Raw genomic sequence first — 24071 nt, 5'->3', positions numbered from 1 at the left:
AAGGGGTGCCCTCAGCCCACTCTCCAGACCAGATTTGCTCTCCCTCCAAACAGCAAAGCTGACAGAGGACAGGATACTCTCTGGATCACCCAGAACCCAACATGTCTGGTGACCTAGTAAAGCTTTGAATGGCTCAATACACCCCAGAGTAATTGGAGAGGAGAACTAGAGGAAAGGAGAGAAACACGCTCTGGAGCATCCCACAACGTAGACTTAAACCAAATGTCAGTCCTTGAGAATCCTTCCCAATGACAATGCTGTTTTTAAAATTTTGTCATCCATATGCTTTCCCAAAGAACCTGTATAGTTCAAAAGGAGTACTGATGGACTTTGCTTTCCCTTTCTGTCTTGTAACTGCAGTCTGCAACTCCTGAGCTGCAAGGTTTGAAGCCTGACCTGCTCTATGATGGCTGGTACTGCTCTCTGCAGAGAAGCAGCTGTGACCTATGGAGCCAAGATGGGTTCCCCAAGCACCCAGAGTTGGTACAATCTCCAGGGATCATTTCCACCCAAACTTATCTCCGTCTCCTAGAACAACACAAGTGCATAGCTCATCCTAACCATGGTTGTCACAATTCCATAAAAGCCTTTCTACATGGTGCTGGAGGATTTCCTCACAAACCTCCAAGGGTCAGCCTTAGATGACTGAATCTCCTCCCATAGCCTGTGCTTTCCTCGTCCTAGCTTTTCTATCTTTTCCTTGCTAGTCCTGGCCAGTGAGAAGCTCCTTGTGTAGGGGAGGGATAAGTAGCCTATTTCACTGTGGGGACCCCTGCCACATCTGTTGTTATGAGCACCTGCAGTGCGTGCAAGGGTCAGATAGGCATCGTGTCCCATCTGCATCTGCTATGAGAGACCACAGAACATGCCAAGTTGGAAGGGACCCACAAGGACCATTGAGTCCAACCCTTAGCCCTGCACAGGACCATCCCCAAGAGTTACACCATGTGCCTGAGAGTATCATCCCTACACTCCTTGAACTTTGCCAGGCTTGGTGCTATGACCACTGTCCTGGGGAATCAGTTCCAGTGCCCACCCACCCTCTGGATGAAGAACCTTTTTCTAATATCCAACCTAAACCTCCCCTGACACAACTTCAGGCCAGTCCTGTCACTGGCCACCACAGAGAAGACATCAGTGCCTGCCCCTCCTCTTCCTCCTCTTCCTCTTCCTCTCACAAGGAGGGGAAGTTATGAGGTCTCTCCTCAGTCTCCTCTTCTGCAGGCTGAACAGAACAAGTGACCTCAGCTGCTCCTCTTATGGCTTCCCCCCAAGGCCCTTCACCATCTTCATTGCCCTTCTTTGGACACTCTCTAATGGCTTAATATTTTTCTTATATTGTGGTGCCCAAAATTGCACACAATATTCAATTTGAGGCCACACCAGAGCATTGTGTATCCTCTTGCTGTCAAAAGTCAGTGTAAGATGCATAAGAAATACAGGACTGAAAGGAACAAATTGGGACACTCTTGTCCACCCCTTTAATATCAGAGAGTTGTTTAAAAAAAGGAGTGTAGGAAGAACATTCAAGTTGTAAATTGCAGTAGTCCAAGAAACACCAGCACAATCATAAAATGATTAATGAATGACCAAAGGTCCTAAAATATACTATAGCACAGGTGAGGAAAGATGTAGCGCACTGGCAGTGTCCTTGATCCCTGCAGAAGATGTGGCAGGTGGAACTGTCCAACTGGCACCAGGAAGCACACCTCAACACTGCAGAGGAGGGGAAAATTAAACACTTCATGTTCCTGTTACCATGACCAGCCTGTAGGAGGCAAATGAAATGGGCAGAGAAAGGCAATGTCACAATGCTGTCCTTACCTTTTGGGAGCCACTTAGTCAAACTCATTTGACTTCCCCACCAAGGAATTAAACTGGTAGAATTCCAAAGTAACTCAATTTGAAGGAATGCTCTGGATTCATAGCTGTATGTATCCATCCCTCTGGGTGTAATCTGAAGTGTGCAGAATCGGTACTGCAGGTTAATGCAGAAGTATTCCCATACTTCATCAATTACTCCAGAAGCTGGGAGCTGTCACAGTATATGCTACATGGAAATGGTCAGAGAATAGTTTCTGTGGGTGTGTGCAGAATAACTTGAGTCATACTGATCAGGATTTGGTGGACTGCAGCAGAGAAGGAAGGGTGCGTGGCTAGAGATGCCCTTTCTCCACCAAAGCCCCTTGCCCAGTATTCCAAGCCCTTGACAAACAACAATCAGCTGAGTAAAATCATGAGAAATCCACAAAGCCACAGACTCATGTCTTTAAAAAGATAACAGCAACTTGCTCTGGTACTATTGATCTCGTCTTCCTGGCACCAACACCTGCGAATGTGATACCTCCTGATGTTTTAAAACAGAAATTGAAATAATGTCTCTCAGTTGCCCTGTAGCCCATGGGAGATGGAGCAGAGCTGCAAATATTTTGATTGAAGAGCATTCATCTGTGTTGAGCTGCTCAGATTACACTGAAGGGGAGATAAACCTTCAGAAAAAATCAGTTCTGCAGGGAACAAGCCTGAGATTAACTCATTCCTGAGTCCAGTTCCCATCAGATTTGGGATCTTGTGTTTACAAACTCCCTTCTGGCCAAAAATTTCATTGCCCTGATAGAGAAGGGGCTGTTGCAAGGGCAGAAGTCTCATGGCTGTCCTGAAATGTTCTGTGTGATCCTTTGAGAAACTAAGTGATTTGATGGTCACAGATACTAGTGGGAGCTGATGGATATTCCTCTGTCTCAGGATTATGTTGTTGGAGTATAAATCTGAGTCTCTTCATTGGCCTACAACACTGCACGTGCCTGACGGTACAGGCAAAGCACAGGGATTAATCAGCCACTGCAGCAAACCCCAGATGTATCCATACTGTGATTAGTGCATATTTCCTAATCATCACCAGTGAAAAAAGGGGAATCTCGGGGGGATGCTCAGGAGGGCTCATTAAAAGCTAATCATGCCTGTATGAATAGAAAAAACTCAATAGCTGAGGGCAAACCGACAGCCCAGCTTGTTAGAGCCTCCAAGGAGAGCGCGCCCTGTGACTGGGGTATTGCACAAGGCTGCTGGCTGCTATTTGCAAGGCAGTAGCTGCCACAAACGCATGTGCTATGTCTGGTGGCACTTCAGACACTGTCACATGCACAGCCCTCAGGTACGCATCAAAAAACCCAGCTCATGCCACTGAGGAATCAGGATACCCCGCAGTGGGACCCCGTGACAGAACGTACAGAGCAAATCCAACCTATGCAGAGCCTTGGCATTTTACAGAGTCTTCCCATATGGGAAAAACGGGCAGCACCTGTGGGAGAAATGGTGCTTTCGGCATGGAATACCATCACCTGAAGAGCTGTGTAATGATTATACAATATTTAGTCTTAGGTAGCCTCCCAGAGATGCTCTAGTCCTAGTTATGCTTAGCCCACGTACTTCCTCTGCATATTCTGCCAAGGCAGAGCAAGCACTGCAGCCTAACAGATGTGCTGGGAGAGCTCAGCACATGGATGAGGCTGTGATGGATCTGCCCTTCAGATTTCCAGGGGGGAAGCACAGGTGACACTGAGGAGCAGTGTCCACGACACTGGACAGGCTATTTTGTATTGTGGCCATGCAGCCTTATCCCCCACTGCACACTCTTGTGTGCTAGGCATGTGTGGAAAGGATGGGAAATCTCTGGATCTGCATTCCCTAGAGCATCAGCCAAGAGATCTGGGATTTATTTCTTTAAGTCCTTCATGAGGTTTGTTATATATTGCTCTGACAGTCAGTCATCTGTCACATGAAAAACTCAGTGGGGTGTCATCACACCCATTATGCTCATAAGCACTTTAACCATAATTCCAAATTAAACATACCATGTGCATGTATATCTCTACTGTCTCTTTTCCAGGTTACAATCATACCTATCCTGCCAGGATAAATATGGATGCAACCTGCTGCCTTCCAGGACATTATCAATGATCTTTTGTGTATTTTGAAGTAGTATTTACTGCACTAGGTGTTCAAGGCCAGGCTGGATGGGGCTCTAAGGAACCTGGTCTGGTGGAAGATGTTCCTGCCTTTGGCAGGGTATTGGAGCTAGATGATGTTTAAGGTCTCTTTGACCCAAACCATGCTATGATTCTATGATTAAGTCCTTGTTATATTATTACAGCTTTTGCTGGCTAGATGATGATAAGCCAGCCTACTTAAGAGAGGTCAGGAGGACCTTGGGGGTGACTGAATGATGTTCATTTTAGAGATATGCAGCAGCACCAATATTCCATAGGGCCATTATCCCAAAAGGGATAGGAGCACATAGAAGAATATTATTGTAGTACTGGTGACCAGGACTGAGTGACTTCTTGACCTGTCATAACTCAAATTTTGTGAACTCTGAGAAGAACAAGGAAACCTCTGCCTGGTAGCAGAGGAGCAGGGTCAGAAAAAAAATAGCTATCATATAAAACAAGGCACAGGGAGGCTAATGTATTAATAAGAGAGAATTTGGCTCCCCTCTGGAACATCAAACTTTAAATAATTAATTGAAAATATAAAATGTCTACGGTAATGCAATATGACTTAAATAGACACAAAAACATTTATTTCCCTGAATATTTCCCCAACAAAACTGCATGACATTTATATCAACAGTTTGCACTTCAACAGCAGCACCATCTTGGCAGTAAATAAGCCATATATAACCACAGCTCCACCAGTATGGCCACAGCATAGCCAGGTCTCATCACTGCCAGCCTTTGCTTTTATTCAGTGCAAGTTTAATTAATCTTAGATTGTTCCTGTATCTGTTCTGCAGGTGTTTAACAGGCGTGCGTGTTCCTTTGTGCTTACATGCCTGAGAGCAAAAACCGGTATTATTCCCATCTCTGTGCACATGGACAGTCAGCATTTAAGCATTGAGTTCCTGTTGACTGAAATAGAAGTTACAGAATCACAGAATATGCCAGGTTGGAAGGGACCCACAAGGATCATCAAGTTCAACCCTTAGCCCTGCACAGGACCATCCCCAAGAGTCAAAGCCATGTGCCTGAGAGTATCATCCAAACACTTCTTGAACTCTGTCAGGCTTAGTGCTATGACCACTGTCCTAGGGAATCAATTCCAGTGCCCACCCACCCTCTGGGTGAAGAACTGTTTACTAATATCCAACCTAAACCTCCGCTGGCACAACTTCAGGCCATTCCCTTGAGTTCTGTCACTGTTCACCACAGAGAAGAGATCAGTGCCAGCCCCTCTGCTTCCCTTCATGAGGATGTTGAAGACCACAATGAGGTCTCCCCTCAGTCTCCTCTTCTCCAGGCTGAACAGTCCAAGTGCCCTCAGCTGCTCCTCACGCAGCTTCCCCTCAAGGCCCTTCACCATCTTCGTTGCCCTCCTTTGGACACTCTCTAATGGCTTAAAATTTTTCTTACATTGTGGTGTCCAAAACTACACACAATGTTCAAGGTGAGGCTGTCCCAGCGCAGAGCAGAGCAGGACAATCCTCTCCCTCACCTGGCTGGTGATGCTTTGCCTGATGTCCCCCAGGACACGGTTGGCCCTCCTGGCTGCCAGGGCACTGCTGACTCACATTCAACTTTCCATCGACCAGGACCCCCAGGCCCCTTTCTGTGGCACTGCTTTGCAGCATCTCCCTCTGCAGCCACAGAAAAGAGAGGAGTAACCTGGTGGGTGCATGGGGCCTTCAGGAGGTGATGGCAGTGTTAAAGAGGGATGCTCTTCTCCCAAGAGTTTAGGAGAACCTGCAGGGGGAAAAGACAGCAGCAGAGAAATCAGAGAGAAATGTGCGGTGCACACAGGCACAAGGACACTGCGGGTGTAGCTCACTTGAGGTTAATTTTTGCCATTTCTACAGTTGGGGTATGATGCAGTATCACAAAAGATCTCTTTAAAATCAAGGAGATACATGAAAAGGCAGGCAGGTATTTAAATTAAACAACTTATTCCCAGAGTTACAATTTGTTGCACCACGTTTGGTTTTCATATGCTGCTTGCAGGGTTAAGTAAGTTGTGGGCCCCACAAGAAGAGACAGCATTTTCTGCTTCTGACAGAGTGACCAAGGTTTTGCCAGTGTAGCTCCAGAAGGCAATGACACACAGCCTGAAGCTGGTAATGTGCTAATGAAGATACACAGCAGAAAACATAACCAAAGACTCTGGGACTAAAGGGAATTAAGTAAAGTTTCAGCAGTGCTGTGGGGCACCAAATGCCTAGTCAGGAGAAATAAAGAAACTAGTTTTTTTAGTAAGGAAATAAAAAGAAACACAAGGGCCATGGCCCTCTAGCTTGGTGTGGCACTGAAGCAAACTCAGTCAGTTTTGGTGCCTCTTCCCCACAAGGCAATAGATAATCTTTAGATAACTGCAGGACATCCCAGCTTATTATAATAGAAAGAGTGGTGGAAGCCACATAAGGATTAATGCAGACAAGGAGGAACTGTACTCTTAAGCATAATCTTCAGGGTATGTTTTTTTCTTTTACGTTCTTTTTGTGCCATGTTCCATTATTTCAGATAATGCATTTTTAGCTTTCTTAGCAGCCTTTCAGTACCTAAAGGGAGCCTACAAGTAGGCTGGAGAGGGCATTTGACAAAGGCATGCAAAGATAGAACAAGGGAGAATGCTTTTAATTTGAAAGAAGGCAGGTTTAGATTAGGTATTAGGTAGAATTCTTACTGTGAGTGTGGTAAGGCACTGGAACAGGTTGCCCAGAGAAGTTGTGGATGTCCAGCCAACTTCCCTAGATGAAGCAAAGTACTAAAAAACACATGTAATCCCTAAAGACTTGGCAAAGGTGGTGTAATCAGAACGGAATAAATGCCTTGTGTCAGTAAATGAAAGTCATAATTTCTCTTAGAAGAAGCAAGATTGGATTAGCTTTGGGGATGAGCTTGGTACAGACATGTAGTCAGCTCAGACAGAGGTCTGAGTGTTTCCTTGGATGCCATCTGCTAAACAGGTTGTGTCTGCCCAGAAAGGCATGGACTTGAAGTTTTTCCTACAGTCAAACTGCTATTTTGGCATTAGGAGAAAAAAACCACCAGCATAAAACACAAAGGGATTAGGCAAAGGCAGCGTCCCAAATCAGTTTGTGCAGCAAATTTGGAAAGAACATATGTACACTAGTCCATGAAAAAAATGCTGAGAAAAAATACTGTTTGTAAACCAAATAAAGGAGAGCACATTCTTCTGGCCAGTCCACCTGCAGCACAGTTTGCAGCAAGGGTTGACCAGAAATGAAACTGGTGACAATCCAGAGATTGTCTGGCAAGCACACAGAGTCAAAAGTAGTGTCTGGTGTCTGGCTGGAGCTGGGAATTCACTCTGGCACGTGGTAAAGTTATGCATCACACAGATATACCTTGAGACTCCTGAAAATATTTGGGCTATGAGGCAACCCTGTCTGTGAGACATGACATTTAAATAGACCAAAGTATATATTGCTTCATTAATCAATATCTGATGTAGTGGAAAGGTTTTAAATGAATGATTTCTTGGAAACTCATTGCAGTCTGCAGCTGATCTTGCAAGTGTCCTACAATTTTGTTCAAGTTTTTGGTTTGTGTTTCTAGTCTTCTGTTTCTTAGCAAAACAAGAAAAGGCCTCCAAGGAGGCTCTTACATCACTTGAAGAAGAAGAGTTAAAGAAAGAAGAAACATACTAAGGAGCTGTGGAGGCCAGGCAGCAGAGGCAAAAGAATTCACATGTGAAAAAAAGAAACATTGGGAGCATACCAGGATGAAGAGAAACAGGCCTAGAGTGAGACTTAAACTGAAAGACAAACCTATTGCTTGCTGGGTATAATAGTAACAAAAAGCACTGGAAATCAGTGATTTTAATGTGGGATGCCTCTATTTGGAGGCAGTAGAGATTGGGGACTTCTGTAAGGTACCTGGGAAATCTAACACAGGCAGCTGAGGCATCTGATCTTGCAGCATATATAGCTGGAGAGGATGTTAATTGGAGTAGTCATGGTTTACAGTCACACAAATAAACATAAATCACCATCAGTTTTAGTTTATGCTTACATGACAGTTCCTACAAACTACAGCAGCTCAGGAGGAGATACACATCAGTTTGGATGGCTTTGTTATGGAGGAACAGCCTTAAGGATACACTCCAGCCACTCCACCCAGTGCAGAGACAGAGCCCTTGGGAAAAGCACTCTGAGGACATGGCTCCAAGGGTGAAGAGGTCTAGAAGAGAATAGCAGGGAGAGCAATTCTAATCGGAATGCAAGACAGCAGTCCCTTGCAAACAAGCATAAATTAAGCAAAACCATTGTTCTCACTCCCCTCACACCTGTATCTTTTGTACTCTTGTAAAGCCAAATCTGTACATTTAAGATGGAAAAGTAAACTAAGTCTTGTTTGTCCAAGAAGTGCAATGGCAGGTGGGGAATGCATTGGCAACATTTCCAGTGACAAGAGTATAAATTACACAGAATAGCTCTCACCAAAGGTCAGGGGAAAGCAAGTGAAGGTCTTGATGTTAAACTACTTGGTAATCCATATTGCCACTGAAACTGCAGCCCACAGTAGCTGCATATCCCAGCAAACTCAGAATCACGTGAACAATGGAGTAGGAAGGAAGCAATGGATGAAAGAGTAGTGCTAAATCACATATGGAGGTATTCAGGGAGCTCCACAGGCCACTGGAGTGAGTCAGGGAAAAGGAAAAGGAGTCTTGTTTATCTATGGATCATAGTTATCAGCCATGTCTACAGGGCATGCACCCAGCTCTGACCTTGGAACCACTGCAGTGTTGCCCAACTCTCAGTCTAACCATCTCACACTGCTGTCTGTCATTGGAGCACATGGGGAAAAGTCGTTAATGGACTGTGATCTACTCTCTCAAATGCTCCTGCTTGGGCGATGGCATTGGAAGCACCGGTAAAGCCACATAATTCCACCTTTAAAATGTGAAAATTGGCTTAAACAAACAAACAAATAAATAAATAAACAAACATTATATATATGTGTGTGTGTATATATATATACACACATTTATACAGACAGTGGAGCAGAACTCATCTCTTTGAGTTTTCCTGATGTGTGAGTCTTGAGTGCTCATGTGGGTTTTCCTCCTTACCCCTGTATCACTTCACACAGGTGCAAGAACCTCATCCTGTTCTTTCTGGAGCCAGTGCTGAGCACATGCAAACGTTGGTGCATCCCAGACTGGACCCATGAGTGTAAGGGACTGGATGGCTGTCCAGACTAAACACTAAACACTGCCATGCTGAGTGTGTGGAAGGTGAGTCACCAGAGAGCACAGAGTGGTCCCTCTAACACAGACAACTGACTGTCTGGTCATACTCTGGGGATCTCTCTTGTCCAATGTGGTGAACTATTCCCAGTGAAACTGAGAGCATGTTTCCTGGCTGACTTGGAGAGAAGTCATGCTGCCACCAAACAGCATGATTTACTGTGATATCAGCAGATCAGCCTACATCTATGTTTCTTTCCACCCAGTCATTTTTTTTTGCTTAAGCCTGCAATGGTGATTTTCAGTAATGCTAAACTGTGTGTAGGTCACAAATAAGATAACAGCTAGAACCAAAGCTAAAGTGCAGTAAGTCACACGTTTGACTAAATAGTGATCCACAGGGAGTTTTTATCACTAAGAAAAATAAGTCACTCACTGGGAAGGAAGTAAACAGTTACTTCAGTAATGTGAATTGCAGTGTTACCTTCCTCTGATGCTTTGCAACCAAGTTATCGCTGAGAAATAGAGACTGCCTTTATCACCAATTGTATGGCCTTAACCATTGCTTTCAATACTGTTTTTGAAGTAATTTGACATTTGCAGAGTCAGATAGTGCAGCAAATTCACTTTAGCTAAAACAGAAAGGTTCCTTCCCCTATGGCCTCACTTAGCAAAATCTCCTGCTGGCTTCCATGGGACTTTTGCCTGTGTCAGGATACCTGAATAATCATGGGCAGAGAGAGAAGGGCAATACCTTGTGGTGAAAATCCTCCTTCAATACATGCTAAGGTGTCTTACTCCTGGGGTGAGAGTCAAAATAGTGCCAGATGTGAGGAAACATCCCATGACTTCGTATGTCAGATGAGCAAGGGGGGGAAGGGGTACTCTTTTTCACTGGTACAGAAGATACTTTGGATGTGTTTCCTCTAGTCAGTTCTCCACCTTCAAAAAGTCTTTGGGCATCCATGAGTTGACATCACCACTCTAGCTTAATGAAACAGAAGTGACTGCGCTAAGAAAAGCATATCCAGGAGAATCCTAACATTGGGATTTCTATATAAGGGTCTTAAGCAAGTGGTGCAAATGCTCCATCCAAATCTCACACCCTCCACTTTTAGAGGCAGTGAGACCATTTATCGCTTAGCACATAACAGGCCAGAAAACAACTTGTTAATTGTCCCATCTACCAGTTTGAGCTAGGGCACATCTCCTCCAGAGACAGTCAGTTACAATATAAAACCCTTCATGATGAAGGATCAAGACATTCCTGTGTTTCCAGCCTTTATTTTTAAATTAAAATGCCATGTAATAAGGATAGGGAGAACTTGGAGCACCTTCTACAGAGGAGAAGCCTGGCTCTCTCTATTCAAAAATTTTAAATGGGGAGAGAAGAGAGGCCTGGATCCAAAGAAAGTAAAATGGACGTGTACTTCCCCACTGACTTCGGAGAGCTTTCTAAAGCCACACTGCAGTGGTCCAAACTCGCTCTACCTTTGAGTGTCACTGACACATTAGGGCTAGCACTACATATAGAAAATTAAGACACCAGACTCATTATTAAGAACCAGCATTTGCAGATGCACCATAACCCAGTATGCAAAAGGAAAAAAAATGCACAGGAAAACATAGCTGAAATCTGGGTTCCTATGCAAGTTTTTACTGTTTTCTCCTAGAAGAAGAAATGAAGAAATTGTCCTACCTGGCTGTTTTGTGTCCTCTTTTCTACCTGAAGCTGTTTGTCACAACAAGCAGAAGGGATTGTTTTCAGCACCATACAAAAAGACACAGCTTCTTTTAAACTCCCGGGATGGTTCCTCCACGGAGCACGCCAGCCTTCTCCCCAGCTGGGAGGTGAAGCTCACGGGGGCACACCACGCTTTCCAGGATCTGGAGGCAAACCCGTGCAGGAGCACGCTGAACACGATCCAGAAGTTACAGGATGTCTTGGCGTGTTCCGTGTACTCGATAAGGGCTGCAAGAGAAAAGGCAAAGTTCCCGGGGCTGTGGGTGGAACATGGCACCGTGCAGCACTGAGCAAATAAAAGGCAATTGATCGTTGGACTCGGGTGTGACACCGGGTATTACAAAGGTTTATGTACCGTAGGCAGGACTCTCTATTTCATCTGAGAGAAATGCAGCCCAAAAAACCCACTGGTGCACCCTGCTGCAGCTAAAGCAACAGCGGGACACTGAGCTCAACTTTAGGCCATCAGCGGATTTGTCTTCTTGGTCAGCACTCAGATGGAGAATTCCAATCACAAGTTATATTCTTTCTTAGAGGTCAGACATTTCACTATCTCCCATAAGGACTTATAAAATGTATGCCACTTCTGTGGGGTAGTCGATTATTTGGGAGATTTGTGGTGCCAAATACAACAGGGTACTGATTCAAGTTTCTGGATTCCATGGCTATAAAAAAACCCCATCTAAGTTCAGCTTTTGACACAAAGTTTTTTGTTTCAACACCCTCTTCAACCTGAAAAAAAAGTTTACAATGATAATTCTGAGATGGAGAAGAGTCAGAACTAATCTAAAAAAATCACCCCAGTACAACTGTGATAGGGTGCAATAGGAAAACTTAAGATAAAATTAAATTGTCTAAATAATGACATTTATCTGCAACACCAGTATTGCATCTTTTCCTACAATTCAGTAATGCAAACTTCCAGTACTAATTCACAAGCATTGACTAGCTCCTGTAAGTCCTTTTTGCCACCTACTTTTAGATTCAATGACACCTTCTGCCTGAAAAATTCTGAATTAATGTCAGGTTGAAATAGATAAAGATTTTTTTCAATTTTTTTTTTTAACATTCCTTGCAATATGCTAAATTATTGAAGCAGAAGCCTTTCTAAAAGGTAATTCACATGTCCTTAACCGTCTTATCTATTTGGGGTTTTTTTTGTATTCTGTCTGTTCTTGGCTAACAAAAAGAGATTTATCAGTACCACTTTCTCTGCAGCCCTTTTTAAACTAAATCTGTTCTTTGGCTTTCAATGCAGCAGGTGAAATTGCAAACATAGCAGTGAAAGCTTACAATTTTATTTGAAGATCTCTCATTAGGTAGTGGACCATGGTTATGACTAATAGGGTCATGTGGACATGACCTAAAGAAGGAAGGATAACAGACCGAGCAACACTGAAATAAGATTCAGATCCCCTCTCATATCTGTGGCAGATCCTGAGTGAGTGAATAAATGCTGCTGTGCTTCTATTTTCTTATTCATAAAAGGGGACAATAAGTCTTCACTTCATCAAGAGACCAAGTAGCAAACATCAGCAACTAAAAGGTGTTTAGAGACACACCAGTGATATGTCAGAATATGAGAATTTTTCAGTCTCTTTCATATAACAAATGCCTTATATAACAGAGGCTGTCTCAAAGTCCTGTTAAAAACACTTTTTTCCCCCCAGAATGGGAATACTCACTTCTGTGTGGGGTAGAAATGAATAAGCTCTTTTTCTGTTTACTTTCCAGTTCATGTATCAGTTCATGATATTACTATTGAAACAGAAGGTCTTCATAAGGAAAAAAGGTGCCACAGAGTGCAGATTTTAGTTTTAATACCAACAGAAATATGACAGCCTCTCCTGTTAGCGTTTTGCCTCCAAGCACTATAGCTGTGAGTCAGCGAGCTGATAGGAAGACTTTCACACAGCCTTCAGAATCAGCCTTAGAGGATACACAAAATTACAATTCTTTCCTGTCTCTGCTGTGTTGGTCACTAAAGTAAAAATAACTTCAAAGTAACAATGGTTAACAGTTTGGAACTAGGAGTGCAGCTTTACGTTAAAGTTTTTGTAGCACGAGAACTCCCTTTGTTTGGAGTTAAAAAGCTACTGTTTAAGAATGATGCAATTTTTAAGGGGAAAAGAAAGGCATGCTGCTGCCTGATGGAAAGCTGTGTTGCAAGAACTGCTTACGTGATCTGCTCTTCCCTTAATGACTCTCAGCTCTTTTCCAGAAGATTTCCTGCAGAGAAGTTCTTTCCAAAGCTGTTGTCTCCTTTACAAAATATTGGGGAGCATTTCCCCTCTCTCCCATCTTGTGGAGTATGGGTGGTACTAATAGGTACCAATAACCTCTTTTTCTCGTGCTCAGTGAATTCAGTGTCTGTACATAGCTACTGACTGTGTTTCTTCACCCTCAGTTTCTGCTTTATAAATATCCTGCTGTGTTGTGGCTTCCTTCTGTAGCTGTAAAGTGCCGGGAAAGAGGCATGGCAATGGACAGAACTCTCGTGACTTCTTGTGGATACTCATCCTCCCAGCAATAAGCACACCAGCCATCTTGGAGTAAGAAAATTTAGAATGACGCTGATGGGTGAAGCAGAAAGTATTTGGGTTTGGCCCTTCTGCATATCCAAAAAGATGGATAAAACCAGCCTACCTGAAGACAGGTCCTGAAACACAGATGCGTTCATGAGCCACATTCAACTTTTTGGGGCATCCTTCCCTAGATCTTTGCCATGCAAGAGACCAAATGGTTTATCAGGTATACATAACCAAGTATCTAAGAACATGTACTGGTTGGGTTGAAGAGAAGTGGGCACTTTCATTTACGGATGACAAAGCTCAGACTGGTTTGGCACAGAACTTCCTCCAAATGAAGAGGTTATGCTACAAATCATCAGGGCAGTTTCATGGGTCATCAGCTTCTACTCAAAACCCACCCCCAGAAGCTCCTGTTTGCCCCTATCCTCAGACTGGGAGCTGATACGGAAAACAAAAAAAGAAGTGTATTTATTTGCATTTTCACTGCATTGTTTCATAGAATAGAATCATAGAATCGATTGGGTTGGAAAAGACCTCCGAGATCATCGAGTCCAACCCTTGGTCCAAATCCAGTCCATTTACTAGATCATGGCACTCAGTGCCACATCCAATCTGCGTTTAAAAATCTCCAGGGATGGTGAATCCACCACCTCTCTGGGCAGCCCATTCCAATGCCTGATTACTCTCTCTGTAAAGAATTTTCTCCTGATATCCAACTTAAATTTCCCCTGGCGGAGCTTAAGCCTGTGCCCCCTTGTCCTATTGCTGAGTGCCTGAGAGAAGAGACCAACCCCCACCTGGCTAGAACTTCCCTTCAGGTAGTTATAGACGGTGATGAGGTCACCTCTGAGCCTCCTCTTCTCCAGGCTAAACAACCCCAGCTCCCTCAGCCTCTCCCCATAGGACTTATGCTCCAGTCCCTTCACCAGCCTTGTTGCTCTTCTCTGGACCCGCTCCAGCACCTCAATATCCTTTCTGAACTGAGGGGCCCAGAACTGAACACAATACTCAAGATGTGGCTTCACCAACGCAGAGTACAGGGGAAGGATCACTTCCCTGCTCCTGCTGGCCACACTATTTTTGATACAGGACAAGATCCCATTGGCCTTCTTGGCCACCTGGGCACACTGTTGGCTCATGTTGAGCTTCCTGTCAATTAGTACCCCCAGGTCCCTTTCTGCCTGGCTGCTCTTCAGCCACTCTGTGCCCAGCCTGTAGCGCTGCATGGGGTTGTCGTGGCCAAAGTGCAGGACCCGGCACTTGGCTTTATTGAACTTCATCCCATTATGGTTTCCCTTATGGTGTTTCTCTTGAACACTGAGAAATTATAAGAACTAAGGGGTGTTCCTCTAGGGAGGTGACATGGCCAACAGGCCAACAGGCCAACAGGCATTACACCAATGCCTGCAGCATGGGCAGCCAACAGGAGGAGCTGGAAGCCACTGTGCTGCTAGAAAGCTTAAACCTTGTTGCCACTACCAAAACTTGGTGGGACAAATCCCATGACTGGAGTGCAGCTGTCGATAGCTTCGGGCTGATCAGAAGAGGCTGGAGAGGAAGGAGAGGCAGAGGGATTGCCCTCTGCATCAAGAGTTGGATTGAGTGTGAAGAGCTGTCTTTGAATAACAGCAACTAGCAAGTCCAAGCCTGTGGGTAAGAATCAGAGACCAAGGAAACAAAGGGAACCCTGCTGTCGATGTCTACTACAGGCTGCCTGACCCAAGGGAGCCTATTGACAAATCCTTCTTGCTCCAAGTATGAGAGGCATTGCTCTCACAGGCTCTTGTCCTGTTGTGGGACTCCAACCACCCTGACACCTGCTGGGAAAGCAGCACAGCAAGCTGTAGACAATCCAGGAGACTCCTAGAAGGCATGGTAGATAAATTCTTGACCCAAGAATAGACAGCCCTAGCAGAGGGGGTGCGTTACTGGATCTGTTGGTCACCAACACAAACAAGATAATTGGGGACATCAAGATTGGAGGCAGCCTGGGCTGGAGTGATCATGCATTAGTGGAGTTTCAGTCCTAAGGGACATGGGTCAGGTAAGGAGTAAATTTAGGCCCCTGAACTTTAGGAAAGAAGACTTCCAGCTCTTTAGGGAGACTGCTGGTGAGATCTCCTGGGACAGGGGAGTGGAATAGAGCTGGCAGATCTTTAAGGAAGTCTTCCATAGAGCACAAGAGCTAGCAATCCCCAGAATTAAGAATTCAAGCAAGGAAGGACTGACCAGCATGGCTGAGCAGGGACCCATTGATCAAACTAAAGGGAAAGAAGAAAATGCACAAACAGTGGAAGTTAGGACAGGTGAGCTAGGAAGAGTACAGAGATGAAGTAAAGTTGTGTAGGGATGGGCTGAGGAAGGCCAAGATGAAGCTGGAACCGAACCTGGCAAGGGTTGCAAAGAATAATAAGGAAGGGCTTATATAGGTATATTAACCAGAAAAGGAGGGTCAAAGAAGGTGCAACCCCTGATAAACAATGCTGGAAAACTGGAAATGATGGGCGAGGGGCAGGTTGAGGTACTCAGCAGCTTTTTTGCCTCAGTCTTGGCAACTTCTCTTCCCACACTTCTTGAGTGCGTGGACAGCAGGATGGGGACTGGGGGAAAAACGTCCCTCCCACTGTAAGAGAAGATCAGATTCATGACCACCTGAGGAAACCGAACATACATAAGTCTATGGGACCCCATGAGATGCATCCCAGAGTCCTGAGGAAACTGGCTGATGTAGTTGCTAAGCCCCTCTCTATGATATCTGAAAAGTCATGGCAGTCAGGAGAAGTCCCAGGTGACTGGAAAAGAGGAAACATTGTACTCATCTTTAAAACAGGGGAGAAAGGATGACCCTGAGAACTACTGACCTGTCAGCTTCACCTCTGTGCCCGGTAAGGTCATGGAATAGATCCTCCTGGAAGATGTGCTAAGGCACATAGAGGACAGGGAGGTAGTTTGAGACAACCAGCACGGCTTCCCCAAGGGCAAGTTGTGGTTGATGAACCCTGTGGCCATGTATGATGGGGTGACTACATCAGTGGACAAGGGAAGGGTTACAGATGTCATTTATCTGGACTTCTGTAAAGCCTTTGACATGGTATCCCACGACATCCTTCTCTCTAAATTGGAGGCAGATGGATTTGATGAGTGGACTGTTAGATGGACAAGAAACTGGTTGGAAGGTCACATCCAGAGGATAGTGGTCAATGGCTTGGAGTCCCAAGGGACCTCAGTGAGAAGTTGTGTCCATATTGGGATCAGTGTTATTTAATATCTTCATTAATGACAGACAAAGGGGATCGAGTGCAGCCTCAGCAGATTTGCAGATGACACCAAGCTGAGTGGTGCTGTTGACACACCTGAAGGACAGGATGCCATCCAAAGGGACCTGGACAAGCTCAGGAAGTGGACTCACGGGAATCTCATGAGGTTTAACAAGACCAAGTGCAAGGTGCTGCAGTTGGGTCAGGGCAACCCCCGGTACCAACACAGGCTGGGGGATGAACAGATCAAGAGCAGCCCTGCTGGGAAGGACTTGGGGTGCTGGTGGGTGAGAGGCTGGACATGACCCAGCCATGTGCACTCACAGCCCAGGAAGCCAAACCCGTCCTGAGCTGCATCCAAAGCAGGGTGGGCAGCAGGTGAGGGAGGGGATTCTGCCCCTCTGCTCTGCTCTGGTGAGATCCCTGGAGCACTGCATCCAGCTCTGGGGTCCCCAGCACAGGAAGGACAAGGACCTGTTGGAGCGAGTCCAGAGGAGGCCATCAAGATAATTAAAGGACAGGAGTACCTCTCCTACAAGGAAAGGCTGAGAGAATTGGAATTGTTCCACCTGGAAAAGAGAAGGTTTCAGGGTGACCTAATTGTGGCCTCCAGTGCCTGGAGGGAGCCTACAAGAAAAATGAAGAGGGACTTTTTAGAAGGGCATGTAGTGACAGGACAAGGGGGAATGGCTTCAAACTGAGAGAGAGTAGGTTTAAATTAGATATTAGGAAGACATTCTTTACCAGGCTGGATGGAGCTCTGAGCAACCTGGTCTACAGAAAGGTGTCCCTGCTCATGGCATTGGGGTTGGAACTATATGATCTTTAGGGTCCCTTCCATCCCAAACCATTCTATGAGTCTATGACCTGACTCACTGGCTTTAAACCGACGTCTGCACAATATAGTGACAATAAGCTAGTGGAAGTCTGGTTATGTTCACTTGAAGTTATTGCCATACAAACCAGACACAAAGGGTTTGTTTGTTTTTTTAATGCATCTTTTCAGCCACTGAGTTCAAAATAAGGTCTCATGGGGGCTTGCATCGCCACAACCCCCATCACAATGAACTGTGGTGCTGGGGTTAGGCAGGGGTTAACTTCTTAAACCAGACAACTTCGCTGGCTGAAACCAGTGTCTCATGGGAGTGTGCCTTCACACATGGCAATAACACAAGCAACAGAAGTCTCACAGTGGGCCCTATGATATGGGTCAGAGAGTGGATGTTACTGGAAGAAGAGAATGTTGAATATTCAGCTTGACCGTTTACTGAGAACCCTATTTTATGAAGCGAATTTGCAACAAGGCAGCATTAACTTGCCTTCAAAGACAGGATTTAAATCTCTGGAGGGAACTCCCAGGGACAGCTACCCGAACTCACTTGCAGAATTTAGAAGTCTCCTACTGAGAAATATGCCAGCAGATGCTTCCTGACATTTAATGCTAAACATGCTATAATGAGGCTATAAACAGCCTTTCACTCCAAAACATATGAAGGAATAGCACAAGACCCCAGGGAGGGACAGCTCTGTAGAAATGGGTTTGTTGTTCCTGATTAGGATTCAAACAGCCCTCCCTGGTGTTCTTAGTCCTGGTTTGATTTGTTTTAAGGCATGTCAGATGTTTGTCACACAAACAGACTCCCTGATACTTTCACTGTGGTGGAAAACTAAAAATAAGAGGTGCAAGTAAAGAAAGGGAGCCACAATATATGTCTAAAAGCAGCACATGGTCATGTAGTCACTACAACCCACTGCTGTCATGAGAACTCCTGACCAAAGTTTCCATTTTAACTTTTGCCATAGTGTGGTTGTCACCTTCCAGTGAATTTCAGGAAGATTCATGTGCCTACTTCCCTTTGGCTGCTGTGAAAAGTCTCAATTTCCCAGCATTTTGTTAGAGTACCAGTGACATAACCTTCAAAGCAACAATTTCTAAGGCTTCTGGAGAAATAGAGATATTTCAGTCATGGCTGAATACCTGAAGAGAAACTTTTTGGCTCTGTGACCAATCTTATTAACAGTTAAATGTAGAGAACTATACAAGAAAAGAATATTGAAAGGTGTGAGAGACACCTGTATAAAATAGAAGCTAAAGAGCAGGAACAGAATAAAATCTGGCTCCGATCTCACACAGGGGTGAATGGCATGTTCATAGCTCATTTTGTTAGATGTAGGTTAAGGCTTTTGCAAGGTTTCTCAGGCTCAGCTCACCTTTTCTACGATTGAAGTTAACATAATTAGCGTGATCCACGATTAACAACATTAATGTGATACATAGGTAACCTCGTTAATGTTACAGGACTTTGAATTTACAGCAGGATCATAAATTAGAATTTGACCCTACGCACCTAACTGTGCAAACAAGCAAAAGATCACAACACATGTTAAACTCAGAGTTGTTTAACACACATGGACTCCTACAATTGAAAACTTTTAAAATGTTATTGCAAGAGATCGCTGACATACCTCTGTCTGGCATCATCCACCCTGAATTAGTCAGGGAACTCTAAAACATTACAAAATATTTTTATTGAACATACCAGATATACAATCACGATAGTGTTCACTAAGAGCAACATAGTGCATACAGTTCTAATCCCCCACAAAAGCAGACTCGGACACACCAATACTCATTCTAGAAGAGGAAAAATTTTGGTGGACTTCCTGTGGAATAAGCTATTAAGAGCCAATTTCTGGCCCAGCATAAGTCAGAAATGAAGCTACAATACTAGGTGCTAGTGAAGGATTGGCCTGAGTTTTGGGATTTTCGAGGCCAGATGTCTGTGTCTAACCTTTAGACAGTCAGTGCCAAGAGTCCTCAGTGAAAATGACCTGCAGTGTCCAGCAGATGAGAATATATCCCACTGCTCAAGTTCTCAAAATTTGCTGTACTGCAAATCTTACATAGATTTTGGCTCTTCATTATTTGATGTGTCCCAAGAGGTGCCTGAGGCTGCCAAGATTCTGGAATATGTTTGGAGGAAAAATTAGGCAGGACTTATATTTTTCTAGGGCTTTTCACACATTCCCATGTTCTGAGTATGTGAAGAGCTTTCCATCTATTCTGAGATCAGTTTGAGTTAAGGTAATATCACAGACACACTTCTGTTTAACCCAGTAGTAATATTTAGGCTTTCGAAAAGAGGCATTTGACAAACAAGAACAAGAGAAATTATTTCAACAATGATATCCCTCAGTACATTTTAAATTGTCAGGGGAGGAAGTTAAACAATGATGTTACCTTGTTAGCATCATTTCCCCTTTACCCTACATATTTTTGGAGTGCCTGAGTATGTTCCTTGCATACTGGGGACATCAAATATTGAGAGATGCAAATTCAAAACCACTGCGAAGACGCCTCTGATATCCCCCAGCTACAGAAATAAACTTTTGCTTTAGCTTTGCAAAATCATCAAACTTCCTGCTCTCTCCCATCTCCTCTCAAGAAAAGATAAAGGCTCGGTATAATAGGTGCCCTACTTACCTAAGGCTTTGATCTCTCATAACTCTCTGCTCACAGATTTCTGGAGGAGCCCCAGCGTACGTGAATTTACAACCCAGTGAGTTGCTGTGCTTTCCAAGAGGGCTGGCTTCAGCACCGCGTCTGCGAGACTTCAAAGGAGAGAGGGAAGTTATTTTCTATTTATCGCTCCAATTTCCCTCTCCACTGCCTCTGGACACTGTCAGTCCTAGAAGATCATAGAACAGCTTGTGTTGGATATGACGTTTTTCAGGACAGGCTCTACGCTGAACTTCTATGAACCATATCCAAGGCGAAATATGCTCATGAGACATCTTGGTTTTTTTTTTTAAATTTCCTTGCAGGAGACAGGGTGCGAAATGCTGCCATTAGATAAACTGGCCTTTGCTTCAGACACATAAATACACACTTCACTTTGAAACAGCTACCTGAACCAGTAGGCAAGACTGTGACAAAACCTCTACTGCAACTTCCTGGGAAGGGTGCTTAGAACTTGACAAAGCATGGACAGTATTTTGAGGGCTTGGATTCCTGCCCCCTAATTTAACTGCAGTGACCAGTTCACAAAGATTATGTCTAAACTGGTCACCTGGGAGCCTTTCCAAGTCTCCAAGCATAAATCATGGCTGCATACCAGTTTCTGCACTACTGGGTCTTGCCCTTACATGTAATCTCTCACTGCTGGGGGTCATGCCCTGCCCAGTAGAAACTGGAAAGAAACTTGGGTAAATAGTGTTTGTCCCTGGGCACATTCCAGATGGCTGCACAGCACCCATGAGCCAATTCATTGATCTGGACAAGAGGGGTCTTCCACGCATACCACGTGCACACCTGGGGGGCAGCTGGGACTCTGCTGTGCTAGACAGGATTTCCCAGAAAAGCTGTGAAGGCTTATGCCTGGAAGTGTTCGAGGCCAGGCTGGATGGGGCTCTGAGCAACCTGGTCTAGTGGCAGGGTCCTTGCACATGGCTGGGGGCTTGAAATTAGATGGTCTTTAAGGTCCCTACCAACCCAAACCATCCTGTGATTCTTTGAGCTGCCTTTCCAGTTGTGCTTCCTGTTCTGGTGGGTGTTTTAATGCTGAGCAGTCAACACAGGGATACACACTGTGATTGCACACTCTGTGCCATCACTGCATGATGCCATGAAGAGGCAGAAAAGTCAGCTTGCCCAACAGCATGAAAATTAACCGAAGTTCAAGTCATTCTTTTGTTAAAATAGCACCTAATGCTATTTTAACAATGACCTTATGTATGTAGTAAGGCCACATTTTATTTAAAATATTTTCTTCCAGACAATCATGAGTTCTCATGATTTTCATCGTGTCTCACGAGCCTTTGGTCCAAGCTGTCTATTAATGAACTCATTGTGCTATATTGGAGCAATATGCCTGCCAGACCTAGTTCCAAAGGAAAACAGTGCAACCAACCTGGCAGGCCCTGTGGTTGGCTGGAGTGGCACGGGGCCGGTAAAAGCACAACACTTGCAGCATCTCATCCCTGTGTGTCTGCACAGCCCTGGATTTTGTAGTATCACCCTACCCAAGGTAGGATCCTAACAAAGGCAGGACCTTAACTGAGTGGTGGAGGATATTCCTGGCTGAAGGCCCATGTGCAGGACTCGGGGATGCTGGTGCAGCAGGTATGTGGCTTGTGCTGCCGGGCTCTAGGGAAAATGAGGTTTCCTTTCCTACCATTTGACATTTGTCAGTGTTTCTAGCTCCGCAGAGTGGTCCATTACATAATTGCAAAACACCCTCTCCGCACCAATGACAAACATGGAGGGGCTGCAGGGCCCTAGAGGCTTCCAGGCACCTGTGCAGTCTGGCTGAGAAACCCACCCAAATCAAATCCATTCTCCAAAAGTGACAAGTTATGAAGGAAATGAAAGCAAAGTCTCTGCCACAGGAAGTTTCGCTTCGCGGATTTGTGGAGCAGTGACATTTTTAGTTTGTTTGTTTTGGAACACTCCTGAAAAAGGAGAAATGAGAGAATTTCTGCATAGGTTTCCTATTCTGTGGTCAGATAAGATGCTCTGAGAACAGGCTAAGTGTAGAAGAGAAGGTGGTAAGAGCCCAAACCACTAATTGACAAAAATAGCTCAGTCATCAGACGGCTGTCCTGCTGTTTACTAGAGGATTAACTGAGAGGCTTCCCACAGGAAAGGCCTCTTCACTGGAAAAGCTTTACCTGGGACACACACAGGTGCTGGAGGAGCTTGGAAGGTTATCTGAAGCCATGAAGGAGAGCTGGGTGGAAATCCTCTGCATCATGAGTCAACATGACCTGGAAGAATATTCCTACTTGATCCCAAATCCACTGACTAGTATGGCCTTGGGCATTTGAGCCCCATCCTGGTCCTGGCCCACAGCAGGATGAGGTGTGGCCAAGGCATCCTGTAATCCTAATGGAAAAGGGACTTCTGGGAAGACAGATGGTCCTTTCTGGACCAGGAGAGAGTACAGTGTGATGGGGAGGAGCGGCATTTTGTCGTGGGCTTTCCCTGTGAATTGTTTCTTTGTCTGATACCTTTTGTTATTAATATTACTGCTGTCACTGTTTGTTTTCTTATCTCATTGCCGTTTCCAGTAAATTGTTCCTGTGTCAACCTGTGATCTTTGCCTTTTGTGCTTCCAGCTGGAGAGGGAGGAGAAGAAGGTGGTGGCGTGTTTGTTTGGTTTTTTAAAAGAGGGACTACTAAATTGGAGAATCGTTCCTAAACCATGACATGCATCAACCAAATACATAAGAAAAGGAAAGATTTGAGCTATCCATAAACCATAGAGGAGTGTATAAGATCAGTCTCTGGTGCTTCATGGGAAAGGTGGGAGAAGGAAACTTATGTTTAGTTTTAGCTTGTTTCTAATCAGCTGTTCAGTGGGATGGAGAGGGGTGGGATACTGCCTGATCGTTCCAAGAGAATTCCAAAATGCCCAAGTACATGACAGTCTTGGTCACCACAATATAAGAAAGGTATTAAGCTATTAGAGAGTGTCTAAAGGAGGGCAATGAAGATGGTGAAGGGCCTTGAGGGGAAGCTGTATGAGGAGCAGCTGAGGGCACTTAGTGTGTTCAGCCTGGAGAAGAGGAGACTGAGGGGAGACCTCACTGCAGTTACAACTTCCACGTGAGGGGAGGAGGAGGGGCAGGCACCGATCTCTTCTCTGTGGTGAACAGTGACAGGACCTGAGGGAATGGCCTGAAGTTGTGCCAGGGGAGGTTTAGGTTGGATATTAGATTAGAAAGAGGTTTTTCACTCGGAGGGTGGTTGGGCACTGGAAGAGGCTGCCCAGGGCAGTGGTCACAGCACCAAGCCTGACAGAGTTCAAGAAGCATTTGGATGATACTCAGGCACATGGTGTGACTCTTGGGGATGGTCCTGTGCAGGGCTAAGGTTTGGACTCAACGATCCTTTTGGGTCCCTTCCAACTTGGCATATTCTATGATTCTGTGACCTGGCAATAGTTTGTTATCTGGCATTTCTTTCCTTTTTGTTCTGGACTGATTTGGTCGATGTGAGTTCATTTCAGCAACTAATACTGTTCTGGTAAAACTGCAGCTACACCACACCAGTCAAACCTCTAGACCACCCCAGTCGAAGCTCTCATCTTCTCTTCCCCTGAACACCTGACCTGCTGTCACAAATGTGTAATAAAGTAAGAACCAGTGTCTGGAAATCTAAAACCAAGTAAATGAAACTTAGAAAGCTAAACCCTTCTAAACCATTAACCAACAGAACAAAACACCAACAGTTGATCTCCATTTCTTAGAATTTTAGCAGCAAAATAAAGAATATTTTTCTGTGAGAGTTATTATATGCATCCAAAGCCATGGAGCTAAATGCAGAGTTCA

The 24071-nt window shown here is 44.7% G+C and overlaps 1 protein-coding gene across 2 annotated transcripts in view; it reads right to left on the bottom strand.

The window, feature by feature from the left end:
- Positions 1–20360, bottom strand: part of LOC135407034 (phospholipid-transporting ATPase FetA-like) — a 96109-nt gene extending 75749 nt beyond the window's left edge. For both annotated transcript variants that reach the window (XM_064641715.1, XM_064641713.1), the window contains exons 1-2: positions 20224–20360; positions 10907–11179 (exon numbers count right to left, since the gene is read on the bottom strand). The gene's annotated coding sequence lies outside the window, so the exon portion shown is untranslated. The remainder of the gene's footprint in view (positions 1–10906; positions 11180–20223) is intronic.
- Between the last annotated feature and the right edge of the window lie 3711 nt (positions 20361–24071).

Source organism: Pseudopipra pipra, chromosome Z (genome assembly GCF_036250125.1).
Source record: "Pseudopipra pipra isolate bDixPip1 chromosome Z, bDixPip1.hap1, whole genome shotgun sequence".
Classification (NCBI taxonomy): domain Eukaryota; kingdom Metazoa; phylum Chordata; class Aves; order Passeriformes; family Pipridae; genus Pseudopipra; species Pseudopipra pipra.
This window is presented reverse-complemented; position numbering and strand designations above follow the sequence as displayed.